General features: G+C 38.7%; 1 pseudogene; it reads right to left on the reverse strand.

Annotated features, from left to right (window-relative positions):
- Nucleotides 1-4,808: 4,808 nt before the first annotated feature.
- Nucleotides 4,809-6,074, reverse strand: LOC105980432 (annotated as a pseudogene).
- Nucleotides 6,075-6,359: the final 285 nt, after the last annotated feature.

Consider the following 6,359-nt stretch of genomic DNA (forward strand, 5'->3'; position numbering starts at 1 on the left):
TTTGTGACCAGAGATGTTGAACATTTCTTGATGTGTCTATTGGCCATTTATATTTCTACTTCAGAGAAGTCTCTAAGTCTTTAGCCCACTTATTAATGGGATTGTTGTTTTTTGAGGATTTGTTTTTGGGGGTTTAATTTTTTGAGCTCCAAGTACATTTAGTCTGTTGGGTAGCTAGTAAAGATCTCCCAATTTGTGGGCTTTCTATTAATCTTGCTAGCTATGTTCTTTGCCATGCAAGAACTCTGCAGTTTAGTGCAATCCCATTAATCCAGCCATTTTTTTATTTGTTCTGTTTCTGGATTTTTACTTAGGAGGTTTTGCCCTGTGCCAAGGAGCCCTAGTATTCCCCTTAACCCTTCCTATAATATTTTCAGGGTATCTGGTCTTAAGTTGTGGTCTTTGATCCATTTGGAATTGATTCTGGTGCAGCGTGATAAATAAGAATCTAATTTTAGTGTTTTACATGTATATAGTCAATTCTTGCAGCACCATTTGTTGAACAGGCTGTCTTTTTTCCATCCAGTGTTTTTGGCTTCCTTATGAAATATTAGGTGGCCATAAGTCCATGGGTTTATTTCTGGGTCTTCAATTCTATTCCATTTATCCTTAGGCTTGTTCATGTGCCAGTACCATACTGTTTTTTTTTTTTTTATAGCTATGGCTTTGTAATAGAGTTTGAAGTTTGGTGTTGATATTCCTTCAGCACTGTTCTTCCTGCTAAGAATTGTTTTTGCTGTTTGGGATCTTCTATTATTCCATTTTGAATTTTTGGATTGCTTCTTCTTGTTCATTAAAGAATGTTGTTAGGGGGCTGGGAAGATGGCTCAGAGGTAGAGCACTTGCCTTGCATGCATGAGGCCCTGGGTTCGATTCCTCAGCACCACATAAGCAAAATGAAAAAAGCCGGAAGTGGCACTGTGGCTCAAGTGGTAGAGTGCTAGCCTTGAGCTGAAGAGCTGAGGGACAGCACCCAGGCCCAGAGTTCAGGCCCCACGACCGGACCCCCCCCCAAAAAAAAGAATGTTGTTAGGATTTGGTGGGTATTGTTATTTTTCACCTTGTTAATCCTCCCAATCCAGGAGCATGGAAGGTTTTTCTACTTCCTTAGTTCTGCCTTAATTTCTTTTTCTAGGTTTAAAAATTTTTCATTATAGAGGTCTTTCACATATTTGGTTAAGTTAATTCCTAGGAACTTTTAAGGCTATTATGAAAGGAGTTGCTTTTCTGTTTTCAGCCTCTCTCTTCTCATTATTGACATACAGAAAAGCTATTGATTTTTGTGGGTTAATTTTATACCCTGCTACTTTGCCAAACTTTCTTATGAGCTCATAGAACTTGGGAGAAGAGTCTATGGGGTTCTTTAAATACAGGATCATGTCATCTGCATTGAGGGAGAGTTTTACTTCTTTTTCTTTCCTATTTAGATCCTCTTTATGTTTGTCTCTTGCCTTATTGCTCTTCGTAGGAATTCCAGTACTTATTGAAGAGGAGTGGAGAGAACATAAATCTTTGTCTCATTCTTGATTTTAGAGGACATGGTTTTAACTTTTCACCATGAAGTATAATGCTGGCTGTATGTTTGTCATATACAGCCTTTATTATATTGAGGAATGTTCCATGGGTTCCTAGTTTCTCCAGAGCTTTCATCATAAATGGGTGTTGGATCTTGTCAAATGCTTTTTCTGCATCTATTAAGATGATCATGTGGTTTTTGTCCTTGCTCTTGTTGATGTGTTGAATTATTTTAATTGACCTACATATATTGAACCAGCTCTGTATTCCTGGAATGAATCCCATTTGCTCATAATATAATTTTTTGATAAGGTATTGAAGTCAGTTGGCCAGAATTTTATTGAGAAGTTTTGTATCGATGTTCATCAAAGAAATGGGCTTATAGTTCTCTTTCTTTGGATGAGTCCCTGACTTGTTTTGGGCTGAGGGTTATGCTTACTTCATAGAATGAGTTTGGTGGTGATCTTTCACTTTCAATTTCATTGAAGAGTTTGAGGACTATTGTAGGTCTTCTTTGAAGGCCTTATAGAATTTGGCTGTGAATCCATCTATTCCTGTGCTTTTCTTGGATAGGTGGTCTTTTATTGCCATTTCTATTTCATTACTTGTTATGGGTCTATTTATTTGGTTTAAATCTTGGTTTAGTTTGGGTATATCAAAATTTGCTAGAAATTCTTCCATTTCTTCAACACTCTCAATTTGTTGGCATAATAGTTTACAAAATATTCCCTTATAATGTTCTGAATCTTGTTTTTTTTCTGTCATGATGTTCCCATTCTTGTCTCTGATTTTATTTATTTGAATATGTTCCCTTTTTATTTTTGAGGGTATTTTTCTTTATCAGACTTAAGAATGAGGAGGCCAGAGGCATACCACATGAAGTTTGCATGTGCTTTAAGAAAAGACTATTTAAATAAGCATCTACTTTATTCCACCAGATTTGTTGGTCTCCCTACATTAAGTGAAACAGAGAAGAAAGCATTGGAGAAAATTTTGCATAGCAAAATTTGTTATGCAAATTTTGTCTTATGGGGAACGGTTTTATCTTGGTAAAGAACATCTACAAAGTGCCTACAGCAATCCTCATATGCAGTGATGAAAGTAAAATACTTTAGGATTGAGCTTTAACATGAGATGTCTACTCTCCATACTCTTGTTCACATAGTGCTGCAATTTTTAGTTAAAACAACAATGCAAAAATAGAGTAGAAATAAAACGGTTAAGAATTCCACATAGCATATTTATCTATACAGAAAATATTACTCATCTATAATAAAAATTGTAGAGGGACTCCTTTTTGGAGACCCTCTTCAAATATAAAGTCTCTCTAATTTCCTTTTGTGCTTTCCTTTCACTTTCAAATAAACTTACTCTCTTTACATTAAAACAAAGCACATATGAAATAAGAAGGAAATACAACAATCAGGTGTTTTTTGTATTAAAATGGGCACATTGAAATTGAAATTAAATATAGATTTCATTTTTGGTTACACAAAATGAAATACTAAGTCAAGCCTAACAGTTTACTTAAGTAGGACTTACGATACACAAAGCACTGATTAAGGAAAGCAAGAGTTTAAATATATGGAGAAACATACTGTTTTCATTGATTAAATTGTCTCATTTTAAGTTAAGTTGAGAAAACTTAGTAAAAATGTCAACTGTCCTTAAATTGGTATGCAGAATTAGTGCAATTTCTATTAAAAAGTTCTCAGCAATTTTTATGCATATATACATTTATTCATACATACATCTGCCTATGTGTATATACATATATACATCATATTTGTATGATACAATATGTTTATTCCATGATGCATATAGAAAATATCTATAATATATAAGGAAAATTATGGGACCTAAAAACAACAAAAACAGTCTCAACAAAATATATATTCAGATGGCTCTATCAGTCTTCACAGGTTATTATGTTGCCATTATTACAGCATATTTCTTTATAAGACATTGCATAAGGAAACTGCCACCATGGGTCATTGGCAGATGATAATCACATATATCAGTAGATAAAGTTAAATAAATCCAACTTCCTTTAGCTAAAGGTTGAAAACAATCATGTGAGGAATGGATAGCCTTTCAGAAATATGGTAAATCATACCTATGAAAAAGTCTCCTCAAAGTTTTTGCTCATGTTAGGTTGATTATACTTCTCCTTAATATTAAGTTTATTATATTCTTGGTACCAGAATCATATTAACAATTATGATTTGTGAATAAATGTGAGATGCATTTTTTGCTTTCATCATGGTAATTGGGTATGCAAAAGTTTTCATTTTGATAAAGTTCAGCTTACCAGTATTTCCCATTGTTTCTTGTGACTTGTGTCATGAAGCTTACCAAGGGGTAGTGTGGTGCTAGGAAGGGGCCCAACTTTGTCATTTTTCATGTGAATATCCAACTGTTCCAGTTTCTTTTGAGGAAAAGATGACTCTGACCTCATTGAATTGTTTTGGAATTTCTGTCAAAAATGATATCTTTTTGGGAGATTATTGACAGGGAGAACAGATTAATGTTTGCCAGTCTGAGAGCTGGTAGAGACAGAAAGGAAGTTAACAATGCAATAAAAGGGCAACATGGGAAGTCATAGAATGGTGGCTCATGCCTTAATCCTAGCTACTCAGGAGGCTGAGATCTGAGGATCACAGTTCAAAGCCAGCCTGGGCAGGAAAGTCCGTGAGATTCTTATCTCCAATAAACCACTAGAAAACCAGAAGTGGTGCTGTGGCTCAAGTGGTAGAGCATTCGCCTTGAGCTGAAGAGTGCAGGGACAGCACCCAAGCCCAGAGTTCAAGCCCCACCAAAAAAATTAAAAAAAGAAATGTTTGATATGTCAGTGTTGTAGTTCCTGCTTATAATATTGTACGGTATTTTGTTGGTTGCTACCCCTTGAACAACAGAGTAAGGGGTATGAGTACATGAGTATCTAGCGACATTATTTCTTACAATGTCAGGTGTATTGGATTTACCTCTAATTATTTTTTCATAAATTATTATACATCAGGAAGCATTGAGAGTGATTAGTGAGAAGCCATGACCAACTTCACAAGTAAGCACCAAGAGCAAGTGCAGTGTGAAGCCCTCATGAATAGCAGGATGGAGCTATTGGTTATTTTCACCACTTAGTGTTATGCTGTCCTTGTCCTCTGCTTCCCGTGTCTCTTCTACATTCAAATTAACGGGACACTTGAGTGACAAAGAACTATCTCTGAGGACCAGGACATAATCTCCTTTGATTAGCTGAGCAAAGGCAGATAAAGGCAGTGTTTAAAAAATATTTACAAGATTAAAATTTCAAGATAAATGAAACCAAGTTTTAAAAAACCAAATAATTCGCAGAGTTCACTAGCCCCCAAAGGGTTGTATTTGGAGTTGAACTTGTCAAAGTGATGGAATGTCTGCGGACCTGCATGGACGTCCCCCGAATCCACACTGCCGTTGTAGCGGTCTGTGCACAGTGAAGGCTGTGGAGCAGCTGCCGCAGGGTGATCATCTGGCCTGGTTTCTCTGTCACAGTTCTGTCTGGCACCATCTGGCACATGTGCTTGGTGAAACGCAGCAAGTGCTATCTGGTTTCTGCAAACCGCTGTGTAGAAGATGTCCACCTGTCTCACAGTGTAGACGTCTCTGTGAGGGTTACTCTTCAATTCTTTGAACTCAGACATTTGATTTAGCATACCATGAAAGTTGAACTTGGATTTTAGAGAGTTCAGTCACCATTGACAATAGATTTTTGTGGGGCTGTCCGTGATGAGCACCAGGATGTGGCTCATGTCTGCCATGTAGGTCTCCAGGTCAGGGCAGGAGAGGCTGTGGGACTCCTGATGCTCCACCATCTTCTCATTATCAAACATGAAGAGGATGCCCTCTTGCATTCAGAGCAGGCAGCCTGGGGAGAGGGAAGGGGGGGCGGAGGGGAAGGGTGGTGTTGGTGAACCCCTCTTGTCAGTAAGTGTCTTCCTGGGGCAGAGACGGAGGGTGGAAGTCAGGGAGACCCTCTTGTGGGAATGCAGAGATGGCTAACCTGCTGCGATGACCCAGGTATTGAGCTGTGGTCCTGGGAAGTGATGGTGAGTCATGCATACTTCTCCGAACTTATTAGGGCCTTGGCCAAGCTCTGGAGCCTGTTCATGGTCCTTCACAGTAGTCTTGGCACAGTTATCTCTGCTGATGGTGACCCACTGGTATTCAGGCAAAGCATAAGGAGCTATTGTGGGCTGGGAAGTGGCTCCAGGGCAGAGGTGACAGGAGACACGGCTGGGGTGGTTGGAGGGTCCGGAAGACCCTTCCACTCTTGCTGCACCATCAGATCATTTTGAAACTTGTTGCTGTTTCCACAGTCTTCTGCTCAGCCAGTTCCTTCTGCAGTTCTGGCTCCTTGGCTTTCTTCTGCGCAATGGGACAATCCTCGAGCTCAGTGAAGAGGGACAGGGCATCTTTGCCGTCCTCCTATGTGTGCACTTTAGCTTTTGCTTCTCTGCCAGGAGCCGGACTTGCTCCTCCACTCCTGAGATGCTCAGCTTGGGGAATTTGTGTGGCATTTTGGCAGAAACCCTAATTCCACCCACGGATACGCCGAAACCTGCTCCTGTGTTTCCAGTCTTGACAAAGAATCCCATCATCACCCACTCCCCGGGCCACATTTGGGAAACATCCTTCACTCCCTTCATTTTTCCTTTTGCATTACTGCTTTTATAAAAATAAAGAACTTTCACTCGGAGCTTAACACTGTTGAACATCTTACAAATATTTTATCATTTATTATGCCAACAATCTCTCAGGATATGGACATATTATCAAAATATTTTATGCAACAAGCTAAAAGGCTT

This window comes from Dipodomys ordii, unplaced genomic scaffold (assembly GCF_000151885.1).
Source record: "Dipodomys ordii isolate 6190 unplaced genomic scaffold, Dord_2.0 Scaffold9, whole genome shotgun sequence".
In the NCBI taxonomy this organism is placed as follows: Eukaryota; Metazoa; Chordata; class Mammalia; order Rodentia; family Heteromyidae; genus Dipodomys; species Dipodomys ordii.